The sequence below is a fragment of the Polyodon spathula genome, chromosome 25 (assembly GCF_017654505.1).
Source record: "Polyodon spathula isolate WHYD16114869_AA chromosome 25, ASM1765450v1, whole genome shotgun sequence".
Taxonomy (NCBI): Eukaryota; Metazoa; Chordata; class Actinopteri; order Acipenseriformes; family Polyodontidae; genus Polyodon; species Polyodon spathula.
Genome location: NC_054558.1, coordinates 265,252 through 283,202, shown reverse-complemented (window position 1 = coordinate 283,202; position 17,951 = coordinate 265,252). Strand labels below are relative to the sequence as shown.

Genomic DNA, 17,951 nt, shown 5'->3' with positions numbered 1-17,951 from the left:
CGTTCATGGGCATCGGGCTGCACCTCTGCCTTTCTAACTTTTAATGATAGCTCACTTCTGTGGGCAGACACACTGACTGCACAGTTCAAAGGGTTTCTTTTCCACCAAGTGAAAATGAATGACCAAATCTCAAAAGCTTTATTCCATGACTTTTTTCCCCTCTCGCTCACTCCACCATTTGGAATAATTCATCTTCATTAATGTAATGTGTCTATATAGTCTGGCACTGGCTTACTTCGAAGAAACAACACTCTGGTATTACTGAAGTAACCCAAACAGAGCTATTAGCAGACTGTGAAAGCTGGTGCAAGCAGGCCAGCAGGCAGCTAGCAATCACACAGAGAGAATAGATGGAGTTCTGCACATTCTGTTTGAACAACACAGCCCATCCGATTATAATATAGAAAAAGCCTTGCCACCTGGCTTCCAGCAGTTCAAGTAATAGTAGCTAACAGAATAACTCCATGAATCTCACGCATTCCTCACTTCCATAAGCCACATAGCTCTCACATGTGCAGTGTTTAAAGAAAGACATGTTATTGCAAACACGATTGACTTTGTACTACCCCAGGGAGTTTAAAATGAGCACATCCCATAACGATCCCAGAATATCTGACTCCGGGGAGACCCTCTGGGACCCCTGCACTCCCCTGACTGTATGACTCACCCTGCACACCACGCTAACTTTGATAACCATCTTTTAAAACTTCATGTTCTGTTTCTAAATTCCAATCTTCCCCCAAATGGAATAAATGAGTTTGAAACGTTGTCCAGGTTTCTGTTGAACATCCCAATGATCTGTCCTGCGAGCTAAATAGAACCATATGCTGTGTGTGTGTTTGTGCTGCCAAAGAAATTAAGCTGTTTGATGGATAAAGTCTGGGCAGGGCTGACAAGCAAAGCACTCTTTTTCTAAAAGTTTAGACTGAACATTGCTCTCTATGGGATATTAAAAAGACAAAATCTAATCATTCAAGAGTATTGATCTGCTGCTTTATCCACTGAAATACCTTCATTGTCATTTGGAAATTACTGCATCCCACTTTTTACTGGGTCCTGTATTATCCATTTATTCAAAGAGGCACAGACACAAGGCACCTTTTCCTTTGAATTGAACATACTTGAATACCAGCATACTTTGTGGGAATGTCTTTCCTTCCTGGGAGATTTTCATTGCTGGGATGTCAGCTGGGGTTGAGCTTGCTGGGCTTCAGACTGGGATGCTGGGAAGGTCCATATTCTCAGTGCATGGATATCTATTGAAGACAGAAATGAATTGAATATTCAGCGCCATCCTTTTTGACAGACACCCAGCTTTGAAGGCAGTTCATAAGGAAAGCATTTGTTTGTGGAACACATTCCTCACATACGATTCGCAGCAATTCACGCCATGTGCATTTCAAACAGTTCCAGGAGTGAAAGATCAGCTGTTAGATGTGCATTTTCAGCAGGCTGTTTTGTATACAGTCTCTGCGTGCAAACAGCATCTTTCCAAGATTAATTTTTTCCAGTAACTCTTTCCTGTGCCTGAGCATCTTTGAATTCAGAATACTGCAAGAGACACTTTTATAGCTACAGATTATCCTACATTATAGTGTTATGGCATTTTACAAAGCTAATTTAAAAAGTAATCTGCAGCAGTTACAAGTCATTTTCACAAGACTGTGACTAGTTGCAGTTACAAACAGTTATTCTCAGGCACAGTTTACATTTTACAGTTTTATATGTTTTGGCTTGGTATTCATTATACTATCCCTCACACGGCTGTTTAAAATTACAATCAGTGCAAATACAAATCGTTAGTAAATGCTGCATATAAGGCAGATATTACATTTTATTTACGGTGCTGTTGTCCTTGTTCTGGATTTTAAGAAGGAAACAAAATTAAGTCAGAAAACAAACAAAAACTGTGTTTATTTTTTTGGCAACTTTAGCATAATATAATTGCACAGCTGTTAGTTGGTGCTTCTTGAAAGCTGGTATAGAAGCACCATAATTGCAATGTAATCATGGTCTATGAACACAGTCCATTTCTTACATTACAGCACTGTGCTCCTTTCTGCTGATAAGCATAGCTCCACATTTCTTATTAGCATTCCCTGCTCCCCAGCCCTCATGTTTGCTGAAGATATCTGGGTTATTTGCTTGAATTGTAAACTATAGATGAACTGTTTCAAATTCCCTGTCACTGTGTGGAACTGCGGTAAAAGTACTGAAGTGAATGTGACCTACAGCACAGGAAGGGGTTTGGAATCAGGAAGCTGCAGAATGAACGGATGATAATGGGGCATATGAAGCAAAAACATGTGTTTGAAACCTTTTGGTTTAAAGTTTGAATCCAAAATGTGGGCCCCATTAAACTTTCCGAACTCGGTCAGTGACCCCCGTTACAGAAAAATATAGAATATTCAAACTGCGTTATCGCCCAGAGGAGGCTGTGTTTTATATGTGGTTCCATTTACAGAAGATTCGTCTTTATCATTTGAGTTTATACCTTCACTGAGTAGATACTAAAATAGAATGATCCATATTGTAATAACGCTAACGTATAAGGGCAAACTGCACAAATAGCTGATGTGGCAATATATGTTTTAGCTGATACAGCAAGTTACAAATACATTTTCTTTTACCTTAGGGAAAGTGCAATGTGCCCCTTTTCTGCAGAGGTAGGGTAGATGCTTCCCATTGTTCAGCTGTAGCCTGCAATGTAAAAGTTATCTTAATAAACTTACAGAATGCAGAAACCACTTAGGAATAGTACAGTATTGGAAATTCAATTTGGGATATTTAGATTAATTACTGAGGGAACACACTGAGTAAATCAACGTTTATCTGAAATTCAAACTTGTTTATGTTTCAGATTTAATTAATACCTTTTCAAAGTGGATGCTCTGCCGTTCACATTAAGCTGTGTGAACCATCACTTTGCAACTGGATTTGAAATGTTTCTCTGGGACAGCTTGTTATATTGATTTGAAACTTGGTCTAACTATCATCTGTGTTACGGCACCACTGTTACTTTATTTTAAAAAGGTTCAAGCCAATATCTGCTGAATCATTAAAAGATGTTTCTAGTTAGTTCCCCACAAGGGCGTTTGCAAAGACATGGCACCCAGAACGCAATGTCTTTTTGTAGATTTGTGATGTCATGGTTCTGTAGTTCTATTTCTAGATTTGTGATGTCATGGTTCTGTAGTTCTGTTTCTAGATTTGTGATGTCATGGTTCTGTAGTTCTTATTCTAGATTTGCGATGTTATGGTCTTGTAGTTCTTTTTCTAGATTTGTGATGTTATGGTGTTGTAGTTCTTTTTCTAGATTTGTGATGTTATGGTGTTGTAGTTCTATTTCTAGATTTGTGATGTCATGGTTCTGTAGTTCTTTTTCTAGATTTGTGATGTTATGGTGTTGTAGTTCTATTTCTAGATTTGTGATGTCATGGTTCTGTAGTTCTATTTCTAGATTTGTGATGTCATGGTTCTGTAGTTCTGTTTCTAGATTTGCGATGTCATGGTTCTGTAGTTCTTATTCTAGATTTGCGATGTTATGGTCTTGTAGTTCTTTTTCTAGATTTGTGATGTTATGGTGTTGTAGTTCTTTTTCTAGATTTGTGATGTTATGGTGTTGTAGTTCTATTTCTAGATTTGTGATGTCATGGTTCTGTAGTTCTTTTTCTAGATTTGTGATGTTATGGTGTTGTAGTTCTATTTCTAGATTTGTGATGTCATGGTTCTGTAGTTCTATTTCTAGATTTGTGATGTCATTGTTCTGTAGTTCTATTTCTAGATTAGTGATGTTATGGTGTTGCAGTTCTTTTTCTAGATTCGTGATGCCGTGGTGCTGTATTTCTTTTTCTAGATTTGTGATGTCATGGTGCTATAGTTGTCTAGATTTTGGAAATAAGCAAATGAATAAATAAATACATGCTGTCTTCACCTTGTCCCTGTCCTTCATCGCTTCTTTAAAGAATCTCTCTGATCTCTGGGATCTCTGAGATGCAAGGCATTGTGCAATGTAACACATTGAACTGAATCATTGCAAGTCCAGTCTATGCATCTATTGTGCTTTGCACAGTGAGCGAGTCACAGGCTTGATAGGTTTTCTCCCCAACACAATGAAAGCTAGATGTGTCCTTGGGAAAGCTGTGCTTTATTCATAGCAATTATTCTTACTGTGCAGGTAACGGGCACTTTTCAGAAGGACCTTCTTGATCATTCTTTTCAAACACATTAGTTTTTCAATGAGTTTCTTTTGCAATGAAGAGATCATTCTTTATCCACCAGGGTTTTAGGGGGTTACTGGGGTGTATTATGCTGAGAATGCTTTCCTTAAAGTTTACAGAACACCCTGCAAAGTTCACAAGAAACGCATTACATTCCCTTTGCTGTGTCCAGTGTCGTCTGTATCTCAGCCTTATATATTTTTAAACATATTGCTAACTCTCTTACATTTTTTAATCACACATCATGGGTCATAAATCTACTGGGAAAAGTCTCAACATTTACTCTAGAGAAGTGTGCTAAATGCACCACTTTCCATACTCTTAATATTGGATTACAATCATTGTTCACTTAAAGCAGCATAATGGAAACCCATCAGAGGACAAGTTACAGCATTGTTAAGATTTCTGGAATATTACAGCATTCCAGCAATTTTATCCATAATGCACATAGTTACAATGCAATCAGCCATTGCTGTTCCAGCGTTCAAGCAGCAAACAAACTTTTCTATAAGAACACAATGTGTGAGTCTTTCACATGAAGCATCGATTTACAGAGCTCTTCATTTAGTTTCAAGTGGAATATAAAAATTTGAAAAATGCATATTCCCATTCAAGAGCAGATGGACAGCTGATACACAGGAGATGATGATAATTATCAAAACACGTAACAATTGTACACATTTTTATTGCAAACTGTGGGCAATTACCAGTGGTAAGTGTGAACACTAAAACTGACAGTTCTCAATCAAAATGAGTTCTGAGAATTAAAAACAACAAAAAAAAAAACCATAAAGCCATACAAGTATGTTATTGTGTGAATGTTGCAATTACTGTTGATCCTGCTGTCTGGTTCTCAATATTTGCTAGGACACTCAAGCCCCTAGGGGTGCCAGCCCTGGTCCTGGAGAGCCACAGGGTCTTCTGGTTTTCATTCTACCTGAGTGAACCAATTGTTTTGTTAATGTGTCGACACTGACATGCTTTCCAGGTCTTTAGCCTCTGATGATTTAAAGATACCCAGAAAACCTGCAGGATTGTGGCTCTCCAGGACGAGGGCTGGCCACCCCTGTAGATGATTAAAAGCAGGACTATTAGACTATTCGTAGTGCAGAATGTGTTGCCAGTTCTATCTATTCTGACCTGTTGCTTGGTCATGAAATATCTTCCTGAATAGATCATGCACCATCTCCAAATACATGCTTATGATTTCATTGAGCAATTGTCCCACAAGTGCAGTGGCATACCAAAATGTTATTCGTATTCAAATACCCTTCGCACACTACTTACAAAAGCTTGTCATGTTTTGAAATAGTCAATGGCGCAAATAGCAATCCCATGGTCTCAATGTTCTGATTAGGGTATTAGAATGCTGAAGGTCTGAGGGTTGGTGGGGCTTTTATTCAGGGACATGGGCACCGAATGAGAGCTTCCACTCATTGCAGGGCTTCGAGGAACTCTCTCAAGTCTCATATATTGTCATTGTTAATTGCATGCACGTAATCATTCGTTTTTAGCCATGCAGCGACAGGCTGTTACATTGTGCTTATGTTTGGCAGGGATAGGGTTCAGATTCCCGACTCTCTCCTTTCCAGCTTTCTGGGATTGTAATTGAGGAAATGGGAGCCTTGATTGGCTAGTGTAATGAACTGCTGTTTACTAGCTGCTGAAGGTCCTGCCAGGGAGGTAGGCTTTGCAGACAGTTTGTGAAGGAAGCCTTTTCAGGGCAGAGACAAGGGCTACCGGAGAGGACTATTGAAAGTGCTTTAAGGTAAGACAGAAGCTCAAACCTCATATTTCTCTGCTAGTGAAAGGGTTGTAAGAGCAAGCCAGATAGATGCAGACAGGCAATATGTTATGACTGTAAATCTGTCAACTCCAACTAAGGCACACGCAGCGGCATCGGGCGGGCTACAGTGTGGCATTGCTTTTGATTTAAGGCCAAAATGATGGGACATGCTACGTCATTGGAAGAATAGCATAAGTAATCTTTGGTGCAACTCTTGCTACGGTTTCTAGGTTCTGTGCATGAATATTAATAAGTTAAAATAGAGCCAGTTTACTGCAGTGCTCTGATGCTGTCAGTGTGCCGGTAGGAACCTTTATCCAATGAAGGGTACAGCCAAAGAGAAATAGAAACAACACCACACAAGACAGCACACTCTGTACTGCAGGAAGAAAGAGAGCAACTTGAATAGCAGAGGGAGGAAAAGAACCACCACAGAGGACAAGACCATACAATTGTTACCAAGGTCAGAGAAACAGGGAAGCAAGGGCTTCACATATTGAGCAGGAGCGAGCTGAAGAATACGCTGTCAGTGCAAACAGTAAAAAATAGATTGAAAGAGAAGGGATTCATTGGGTGGGTTTCTAGAAAGAAGACATTCATCAGTGTAGCAAAGAAGAAGAAGAAGAAGAAGAAGAAGAAGAAGAAGAAGAAGAAGAAGAAGAAGAAGAAGAAGATTAAGATTTTACCAAAAAATACCTCCAGAAGCTTTTTTCAGCAAAGTAATTTGCTTGCCCTATGTTGTTTCCTTCTGGTTTAGATCACTTATTGTTTTATGCCTCCCTTGTTTTCACTGGTTCAACAGGTTTTGTTATTTATAACCCTAAAATAATAAACACATTATAGCAAACTGTTTTCAGAGGCAAATAACTCATTCAAATGGACGGTAATACATTATTAGCAACAAAACACAACTAGAATTGACTTGGCCCCCAAGGGAGTTTTAAATTAACATGCTATTTTCCCACTGCGATACTTGCATTCACAAGGGGGTGGTAAATTAAACCACGGTGTGCGAATGACCAGAACTGAACAAAACCCTGACAAGAACAGAAATGTAATCAGGACATTTGTGGAGAACTGCATTGCAGGTTTTGAGTTCTGAGATGAATGAATGTATCCCCAGGTAACACACACATCAAGCGGCAGCCAACACAGCTGCCCCAGGTTTCACACTGGTCTAGAGAGCACAGAGCAGAACCCTTCCAGTAAATCTCACTCAGCACTGTAAGTATCATTAGTTCAATTGATGCCAAGCCCAGAATCTGATGTTTTAATGTTTCAGCAGTGAGAAGGGGAAACACCGTTTTATCATTTACACTGGTATCTTTCTTGTGAAATTACAGGATATGGCAAGAGTCATCAGATTAGAGCCAGTGCATTTCCAATAAATACCTTTTAACTACATGTGTTATAATTCCAGATTGCTTTAAATTAGCTTTGTACTCAAAATACCCATCTGACAAAAACATCAATTCAATTGTACATCAGGGGTCTTCTGGCGGGGCACTGTTTAAAATACATATATTTTTGTTTTGCCTTCTGCAGCTCAGTGCAGCTCCGGACAAAAGTTTTGCATCACCTTCAGTTTTAGGATTGAGACATAATTTTAAAAAAATGGCGCAAAAGTCTACCGGAAGCCACAGTAGTAGTAGTACAGTATTTCACGGTTGATTTTGAAATGTCATATTTTTCAGTTGTTGTCAGTTTGTCATTAATTATACGGAAAGCTACAAAGCGGTGTGTAATTCAATATGTTAACGTAACATTATTCAGCAGGTTTCATTTTACTTTATGAGCAAAATGAGTTCATTCTACAGGCTGATGCAAAGCTTTTGGCCGAGCAGTGCAGTGTAATTGTGATGGATTGCTGGTGTGTTTGAAACACGTTTGAGGTCTGGATTCAGACTGTGTAGCCCAGCATGGAGAGGCTTGACAGCCTGTTGCCTGGTTACTGGATAAGCAATTCCCTTTCAATTTCCTTCCTATTCGGTTATGCAGGCTGCGCAGTCTGAAAAGGGGAGTTAAGGGTTTGCGTGTTCTTCTGCTCTTAATAAATCTCCACCCAGTACACATCGCTTATCCCTGTGGATGCTTGACATTTCAATTCAATCCACCAACAACTACAGTTTTTGTTTTCTTGTTTCCTGTACAGACTGAGGGGGATCTTTAGCAGATTTGGAGCGATGCTGTATTTGTATACTGCAGCACTGGACAGGGGTCGGGGCATCTGTAAGGAATGTAATCTAAGCAAAGAGAACTTGCTTTTAAATGCCAGCTTCAAGATTATTATTATTATTATTATTATTATTATTATTATTATTATTATTATTATTATTCTTTATAAAAACTCTTACAGTTGACCACTAACCCAGTGCTGCATGGCAAGCATCCCAACTGGAGATCAAGTCAACCACTTTACTGTTAAGCCAGTACAAGATATAACCAGAGTGTTCTGTTCAGTGGAGGCACAGATTGTGACAATGAGAGCTTTCTTTCTAGAGCCCTCTGAGCATGCCTCAGGCCTGCTTTGTAGAGACCATCCTCTGTGGGAGTGAGGGAGCTTTTCAGTCCCTCTCCCCCTTGCCTGCACACACTGTATTACCCTGCTGAGTTTGGCATTGCCCTGGTGTGGGTGTGGAGCACGTTCTTTCGGTGTACCCTGTGTCCCTTGATTAGCCAGGAAGGGCATATTGTCATGTTCTTGATCATTGTGATAACACACCCATCCACAGTGCCAGGATTGTGCACAAATCCTTTGTGGAGTGTGACAGAGAATTCATTCAATATGATAATGCACCCATCCATCAAATCAATCCACCAAATTGATTAATTGATTAGCCAATCAATCACAGCCCCAGGAAGCCACAGATCAATTTTCATGCCTGGATTTTTAACCGCCACCAAAACACAAAATATACACTTACAATGTGACTAAGAACATCTCACCCTGTGAATTAAAGACTCAAAATAAACAAATGAACAAAAATACACACACACGCACACACGCGCGCACACACACACACACACAATGCACAATTGGTAAATGCTGCCAAAACATGACATTAGATAGGCTAGACAGAATATAATAATTTTGTTTTGTATAGACATGATTAGCAGCACTGAGACTCTGGGACACTAGATCTTCCTCACAGAAGCATGAACAGGTAGCTAGGCTTATTTTTCCACTTTTTTGTAAGCCGCTGACTCAATTTTTTTCCCAACAAACAGCTGAGCAAAAAAACAGTTTAAAGAAAAACTACTGCCTTTGGTCAGCTTCCTAGTGTGAATCCGGGGCTTAATAAACATCCCAGCAACATGAGCGAGAGCCTGAACCTTTGCCCTAACATGGCTGCCAGATAGACCCGTGAGATGAGAGAGACTGCATCACCCTGGCTTGTCCTCTGAGCACATCTGATGGGATGCAGTAATAAACATCACTAGCGATAACTGGATAGTCAGACACTGTGCTGTTGTTACTTTACTGAGAAACCCATAGCAGTCTTGTGCTTTGTAAAGTCTATGAAGCAGAGACACGCTGGTAATACAAAGCGGGCGTCTAACAGTGCACACAATCAAATTACAAAAAATAAATGGCATTTTATACAACATTTAGCTGGCTGACAGAAAGTGAAGTATGCTATGTCAACTAGATGGAAGCTTTAGACAGGTGTGTAGATTTCTATCCACAAAGGGCCCAGCTAATATCCTTTGTGATCATTCTCTGCGGGTTTGAAAAGAAGCAGAATGCCCAACAGTGGCTTGTACAGGAGAGATACATTTACTGGAGCAGCTTCCAATCTAACCCCATACACGATCACTGAAGTAACTTAAAAAAAATGATGGTGATTAAGTAGATTCAAGAAAATGCACAGAGTCCTTTTCTTCAATCAGTTGCCAGGTTTATTGAAATATGCAGGGAGTCTGGTCCCAGGTACAGGACAAACAGAATACTCTTCATTACAATGTTTGCATGACATTAAATACCCTTCTGTATAGATGGTCCACCTCCCCTTTCTCTGACACTTAACCAGTTGCAAAGGTAATTTAATTTATTGTGTGTGTGTGTGTGTGTGTGTGTGTGTGTGTGTGTGTGTGTGTGTGTCTGTGTGTGTAGTCTAGTGTGACAACCTCTGAACTCAATGCATTCTTCACACTCCTGGAGAAAAAAGGTCCATACATTTGCCTTTTGTTATCTTCTTGCGACCCCTTTGATCCCAGTGGCATTATCTCTTTTGATCTCTCTGAAGTCTTTAGAGCCTGTTCCCTTCTAGTCCACAGCATTGTTATCTCATTAGCTTGCAGTCATTGTTGGGCAGTTTGTAGACGCAACGTCTCTATCAATGGTTAGCAGTACATGCAATTTGAACCAAACAGTCTGCTATCTGCAATATTAGTCTCTTTTCAGAAAAGAACACCAGCATAGCTCTGCCAGTCCACATGCGTAGCAAACTCCTAATCAATTCTCGATCCATGTTTTCCAACAATCACTAAAGAGTGTGCAGATCTAATGATAATGACAAGTCCATTCTGATCCTCAGACTGAGCTAGGCATGTTCCTTTGTTACAGAATTGATCTTTTGTAGAAGCAAGTCTGCTGTTTTTGTTTAGCTTGATTTCAGTCTGTGACCTTTCAGTTGAAAATAAGTCACTTCTGCCATCTGTGAGCGTGTTCTTGCTTCAGTATTCAGTGCTGCTGACAGGGTGTCTCGATGGCATGACAGTGTGGTGTGCACAGTGACTCGCAATCTTTCTGGCAATCCCGTAAAGTTCTCAACAAACCCCCTGCAGGGCTCGCCTTTGTCCTCTGGGGGGCGCTAGCTCGTCAACATCCACCGTTAAGCCCCTGGGTGTAAGGAGGGTTAGGGTTAGGCTTTGTACTGCGATCACACCAACAGATCTGCAGCTCTCCTGAGCAGCTGTGGGGAGGGAACTGTCTCCTTCCCTTATTATTATTATTATTATTATTTATTATTATTTATTATTATTATTATTATTATTATTATTGTTGTTTGTAGTAGTAGTAGTAGTAGTAGTATTTGATCCTTTTAAATAATTACAACTCAAAATGTCACCTCAACATCTTGAATTTAAAAATATTTCTTTAAGCGTTTATTTCAGAAGCAATAATGTACGTGGGCGCTAAAAAAAACAAATTATTTTAATTATATCTGTTTCAATTTCTGATTGGTGTTGAAGTATATGTATTTCTTAATTAGTACACTACAAGGCCTTGCAGTTAATTAACAGTTATTTTATCTCAGTTCCTAAATTTAAATAACAGGCCATTTTGGTTGAGAATAATTTGCCAAATGAATGCCAATGATAGAGCACCAAATCAGCAACACTGATAGAAAACATCATACCTTGCAACAGATTTGTATTTCTGTATTTAAATACTGCACTTGCAAGTTTACAATTGGAAATCTTTACTGGTAAAGACGTGGTAAGTATATATATATACTCCAGACTCAATTCCGGTTCCTAGTTAAAAAAATGAAAATGAAATGCTAAGGCTTCATTTCTTATTTATTTTCTTCTCCTGTATAACTTGTGGTGTATTTATGTGTTTGTCATTGAGAGTAATAATTTTATAGCACACATTTTATATCCATTATAGTGATGTAGTGGGGACCCATAGTTATGGGACTTTGTATTGAGCCTTACAGCAAGAATGAGATTGCCAGTGGAGTGGAATTATAGGGCAGCTGGGAGCCAGGGCCATGCAGCCCTGATACCTGATTCCAGCACGTAAAGGGCTGCCTCAGAGGGGAGCATTGCACATACATGCAGTGGAAATTAAGGGGCAAGCATGGGTTCGTCACAAAGCATGGGACTGGTCGTTTCAGGAGGGATTCCTGTGAACGTGATGCTGACATGTATTCCAGTGCTTTGCAATGCTTTCAAGAAGGTTTGGCTTTCCTCGTTCTGCTGTGCTCCAGCTGACTGGCATTCTGCGCTACTGAGCTCACACTTAGTATGATAAAATGAGGACCGTTCCAGTGGCAAGACTTTTATATTGTTCATTAAAACTGGTGTGAATGCTGGAGCTGTGACCAAACCAGCTCGTTTAATCTAATTTGTTTCTCCCTCCTCAAGTGTCAAGCCGCGAATTGGATTTCCAAATATTTTCTGTGTGGAGGCCTCCCCCACTGCTTTTCAATTGGCCGTTATATCCTAGGAGGAAAGCTATCATTTTCACTACTGCAGGGGCTCGGAAAAGGAGCTGAGCCCAGCTGGTTCGACCAAGTTTAATGCCCCTCTCTCGATTCAAATGGTTTGATCCAGTTTAATGCCCCTCTCTCGATTCAGATGATTTGATCCAGTTTAATGCCCCTCTCTCAGTTCAGATGGTTTGATCCAGTTTAATACCCCTCTCTCAGTTCAGATGGTTTGATCCAGTTTAATGCCCCTCTCTCAGTTCAGCTGGTTTGATCCAGTTTAATGCCCCTCTCTCAGTTCAGATGGTTTGATCCAGTTTAATGCCCCTCTCTCAGTTCAGATGGTTTGATCCAGTTTAATGCCCCTCTCTCAGTTCAGATGGTTTGATCCAGTTTAATGCCCCTCTCTCAGTTCAGATGGTTTGATCCAGTTTAATGCCCCTCTCTCAGTTCAGCTGGTTTAATCCAGTTTAATGCCCCTCTCTCAGTTCAGATGGTTTAATCCAGTTTAATGCCCCTCTCTCAGTTCAGATGGTTTGATCCAGTTTAATGCCCCTCTCTCAGTTCAGATGGCGTTCCTCCCTGGTTTGGTGTACAGATTGTAATATGAACATTTTTAGGGGTGAACCCTCGAGATATGTCCAGATAGAATGACTTGCTTAGCTAACCAGAGTATCAGAATTCAAGTGAGAGCAGTTCGATTTGCACGGGTCTCATCGTTTTTGCTGGCAAAGCATGCTAGACATGTTATTAGTTTTTTTTTAATTGCTGCTCAATAGGCCTGTATGATTTGTTGCTGTTGGTTCTGCTTCGATGATTACCTACCAAACTTCCATGTCAAACTAACCTTGAAAAGACACCTCAGGGATGACATGCTTTGCCTCTTCCCTTCCCCACTAGCAGTCTGCTATGAATGATGATCCAAGAGACTCATGCAGAACCCACATAACATCATATAAGCAGGAAATACAGAAGCAATGTTAATATATAAAGTAGGTCCCTTTAGCTTCGATTCCCGAATATTTGTTTATCAGACACAAGCACTGCTTCATGTAACTCTGTTCAAACCCTTGTTTACCAAAATAAAAAAACACTGACGGTTCTATTATTAACTTTTTATTAGGACGTTTGAAAAGGCGATCGCCATGGTTACCCCCTTTAAATTTCTCCTTTAGCCCCTTCCTCTTGTTGTTACCAGCTAGTGTTATCCTAATGAAAAGTTTGGATTTGTCTTTTTATTTTAGCCCTCACTACTGAAGAACTCTGTGCCCTTCCACACAACGGACAATTTAGATGTCAGTTTAATTGCAGATTCAATTTCAACTTAGGTAGCCTGAAGGGGTAAAAAAGACAACTACAGTATTTTGTGGGCTTCTTTCTCAACATTTCCCAATTTGGTTTTTATTGTCCAAGATAAGAGAAACACTGAAGTTTGAAACCGAGATTTTGTCAACAGCAATGATGAAAAAAAAAGAGTCTACCTTGTTGACAAACTCAAGCAGAAGCTAAACAATGCCTCCGTGTGTTATGAACCCTGAGGCTCTCAGAGCTGTTTCTATCCCTGTTACTCTTCAATATGCACTTCTTCACAGGTGCTTCATGCATGGCAGGGTCCAGCTGTGAAGTGCAAAGTAAAACAGAGAGCACTTGAGCAGCTTGCTGCGTCTATATCTCCTTTACAAGGCAGTCTGCAGGACTGGCATAAACCCTCCGCAATGCCACAGAGAAGTGAGTTACAACACATAACAAGCCCTGGGGCACACAGTGACCATTGTACACATGTGGAAAAACAAATGCACCAGCGCTGCAGTCTCTTTGGACAGGCCAAGCCAGGTGGAATGTAATTGGACTGAGGCATGCAACACACGTTGGAATACGTGGCTGCTAAATAAATCACGGGGGGGTGGAACTAGACGAGTAAATAAATCATCCTTGGTAGAGAACACCAGCAAGATTAATATATATGTTGCTTTCACTGTTAGTATATGAGCCTGCACTGCAAGCCTGGTAACATTAATATATGTGTTGCTTTCATTGTTAGTATAGGAGCCTGCCCTGCAAGCCTGGTAACATTAATATATGTGTTGCTTTCAGTGTCAGTATAGGAGCCAGCACTGCAAGCCTGGTAACATTAATATATGTGTTGCTTTCAGTGTCAGTATAGAACCCAGCACTGCATGCCTGGTAAGGGACAGACATGTTAAGAACACACGCTGGTCACAGGGGGGTGGGTTGGGGTTGGGGTTTACAGGGCTTGGTGTGAGTTCAGTCACAGAATGGAAAAATACCATGAAGGATCAAAAGCACAGATAACACAAGTTGAACATTTTTCACCCAGGAAAAGGGGATCTCTTCAAAGTGATTGGAATGCACATGAAAGGTGCTGGAATGATTTTGTTAGCTCTGTGGATTTGAAAGGAGTAAATGCAGAAAATCCCAGTAAAAGAAAAGCAAACTCCCAGTAAAGCACGGCAGCAAAGCAATGACGCGCATGGGAGGCAGCTCTGCTAAGAACATGCTTCTGAAGTCTTGATTGTTATTACCTCTTTAACTCTGATTAAACTGAAGCTGTGTTTCATACAGCAGTAAACCTAATCAGCTGGAGGTACGGTAAAGTCTTTATAACCCAGTGAGCCTCGGCTCACACTGTTAATGTACAAATCAGCTGAGGAATATTGACTCATTCTCAATGCTGTTGTATTTAATTACTCCACAGTGAAGCCCATGGCTGTGCTCTCTGGTTTAAAAGCTGCAGTGTGTGATTTGCATAGTGTTAAGGACCTCTGAATGCAGGTGTTTACATTAATGTATGTTATGGTGGTCATGTGTGTCGAGATGAATGAGCATGTTTATTCAAAACACTGAATCTTGATGCAAAATGGTGATCGCATTATGATGACATGCTATTAAGAAACCGTTTTGTTTCAATTTGCAAGTCATTTTCAGCACCTGGCTTCTTTGTGTCATTTCAAGAGGTTTAAATCTCAGTGCCAGGATCTTTATGCATTCATTAGTTTTATGTGATTTGTTACAAAACCTGCTGGGTTACCCCTATACTGTAAAAAGGGGTCATGACAGTTTGTTCTAAAAAGACAGATGGAGACAGAAATAAAACCCTATTTCAAGGTATCTGGAGGTGTTCTTGCTCCAATATTAAGCTGTTAGAAAGAGTCTGTGTTTAGCTGGCCACTGAGAGCTTGCCTGGAGAATCCTAGAAGCCGGGTCTGAACAGCCTTCCTCATTCTATTCCATCAATGTGTCCCCACAGCAGTAATACAGGCTGGAGAGCACAGGATCACATCCTTTCTGTATGAGCTCACTGATCTTCACTGGGGATTCCAATGAGGATTTTATATTTCAAAACTGCAGTGAAACCCTAATTAAGGTATACAGCAATTCAATTAATTAATACAGCTACTGGATTTTAAGAATTATTTTAACTGTGATTTTGTGGTAAAAGTTTGATTTTGCAGTTCTACTGAAAAGTCACAATGTCCAGAATACTTTATCGTAAAATAACGGCATCCAATTTGTAACCTGCGTTCTCCACTGAACCCTTTGAGAATTCTTCCCTCAGTTACGGCTGTGATGAAGCCGCTGAGGGCCCAGTCTTGTCGATTATAATGTAGAAACACTCATTCATCACAGAGGGTATGAGCCAGAAGCAATGTCAGAGACAAAGAGCCACTCAGGGTGTAATCATGCCTCGCCCCAGAGGGGACGGGAGATCCACGATCAGTTCCCATGGCAAGGCATTTCACATTGGAATGAACACAGTTTCAGGATCTTGTCAAAGAACCAGACATTCCAAATTCAGATATCTGTTACAATGTATAATAAGGGTGCAATCATATCAGTCTGATTGCGTTTATAAACCACAAGAACGACAAACCCTGAAAGGAAACTCAGCTGTGCTGTTTGATGGCACCTACAACATCTACAATGAATTATTCTTAGTCATTATTATTTACATCACAGTGTCTCATAGTCACATGCCTTCTGCAACTGGGACCGGATTGAAACCTTTTGAAATCAGTCCTGCTCGTTTCCATTAGAAGTGGACTGAGATCAAACTACTCTGTCAGTCCCAGCAGGGATTCAATATGCTTCAAAGTTTAACAAAGACAAGAAATGAGGTCATTGCTGTGAACAGGCGGAGCTGAAAGAACTGCTTCCGGCTCCTTCCGTTCTGCTGGTGCTACTCGTTCCTGTTCCTCAAAGCCTGTCAAGACTACTAGTCTGGACTCTGTAATCCTGGGTTAGAGGAAAGTGTGTTGGTTGCCCGGGCAGAGGCAGACCCATGACTTTGAATTCACAGCAGCTATTGTGAGTCTAATGTTTAGAAGCCCAATCCCTATGAGAGAGAGTTAGAAGATCAGTAAAGGTGATCCAGCACAATGTGATTTAGAGAGGATGGCTGGAGTTTTCATTGCCTGAACTACAAGGCATGCTTCTTCTGCCTCTTGATCTAAACCTCCCCTTGACTTTACTGCAAAGTCTACAATGAATTCAAACACAGACCACAATAACAGTGAAGGGAACTCTTTATTGTCAGGTGAAATAAATGTGGTATGTCATGAATCAGGACTGTATTGCTCCTGGAGAGTTTGCATTTAAATATTCCAGGGAGCTGCTTTTTCAAAAAGTCTCATCTGTCAAGCACTTCTTGTCTCAAACGAGATATAACAAGAAGCTGCTGGAAATGTCTAATGCTGCCAACCTAGCAGTTGGAATCGTCAGCTGCATGAAATACAGAGAACGGAAAATAAAAACCCTGCCTTCAATGTTCTGGTTGTTGGTTATTATTTATCTATTAAAAATTAATACAAATCGATTTAAAAAAATCACTTAGCTTTGTCTGCCTGCAGGTTATAGGGTAACCTTGAAGAGTTTGCATGTTGTTTACTTTTTGACTGGAATTAAAACCCTTGACACTTCAAACTTTGACACAATTTTAACATCGCTGGCCTCAGGAACTCAGTGAACCCCTTCAAAAATCACAATTAAAATGGTTTACATTAGAGTAAATGATTCCTTCGTTTACAAATCTCCAGAGCTACAGTACATTCTGCATCATACCATACACAAGTACCCCATAGTAAAAGCAGAGTATAACCATGGGAAATAAACACGCAGACAAGTGTACCGTGATAAACTTTTACAAGGGCTCCCTGTCCATACCAGATTGATAACCCGTACTACAAATACATGCTTGGGTAACACTTGATATGAAGTGTCTCCAATTACTGTGCATTTACATATAGTGAACCAGTAACTGCTTCAGATAAAGGTAACGAACCTCTGTCGACTGTTAATAATAAACACTTCATCGTAGCGCATCAAGTTATTAAAAATAACTAAACAGACAACGTGTATTGGCTAAATTCCAATACTAGTCACAGCAGAATTCTGCAATAAAAAAAATATATATTATTGTTTTAAATGACAAATATTCAAACTTGTATGAGCATGTTTAATTAAAAAACACACGTGCTGAGACTCAAAGAAAAACCACAGGATTAAAAAAAACAAAAAAAAAACAGAAGCACTCCATGAGTCCGCAGTGTCGCGTTTGGTGTGGATTTAACAGAGTTCCATTTGTGTCTCTGAGAGCGCACAGTGCCTCTGTGCGAACTCTTCTGGCTAAGAAAGAGAGGGAGGGAGTGAGGGAGAGAAAGCGCTCCCATAGACTCACCCACTTCTGTCCATCATTCGTGCATACACAGAGTTGTCATCACAACAGACGATCTGGGTACCATTCCCAGCTGATGAGGCGAAAGAGATAAA

The 17,951-nt window shown here is 40.2% G+C and overlaps 1 long non-coding RNA gene across 1 annotated transcript; it reads right to left on the bottom strand.

The window, feature by feature from the left end:
* Positions 1–1,056: 1,056 nt before the first annotated feature.
* Positions 1,057–17,928, bottom strand: LOC121300358. Its single transcript, XR_005947518.1, has 3 exons — positions 17,860–17,928; positions 2,631–2,700; positions 1,057–1,256 (listed from the first exon to the last, which is right to left on the bottom strand). It is a non-coding gene; the product is annotated as an uncharacterized LOC121300358 (long non-coding RNA).
* Between the last annotated feature and the right edge of the window lie 23 nt (positions 17,929–17,951).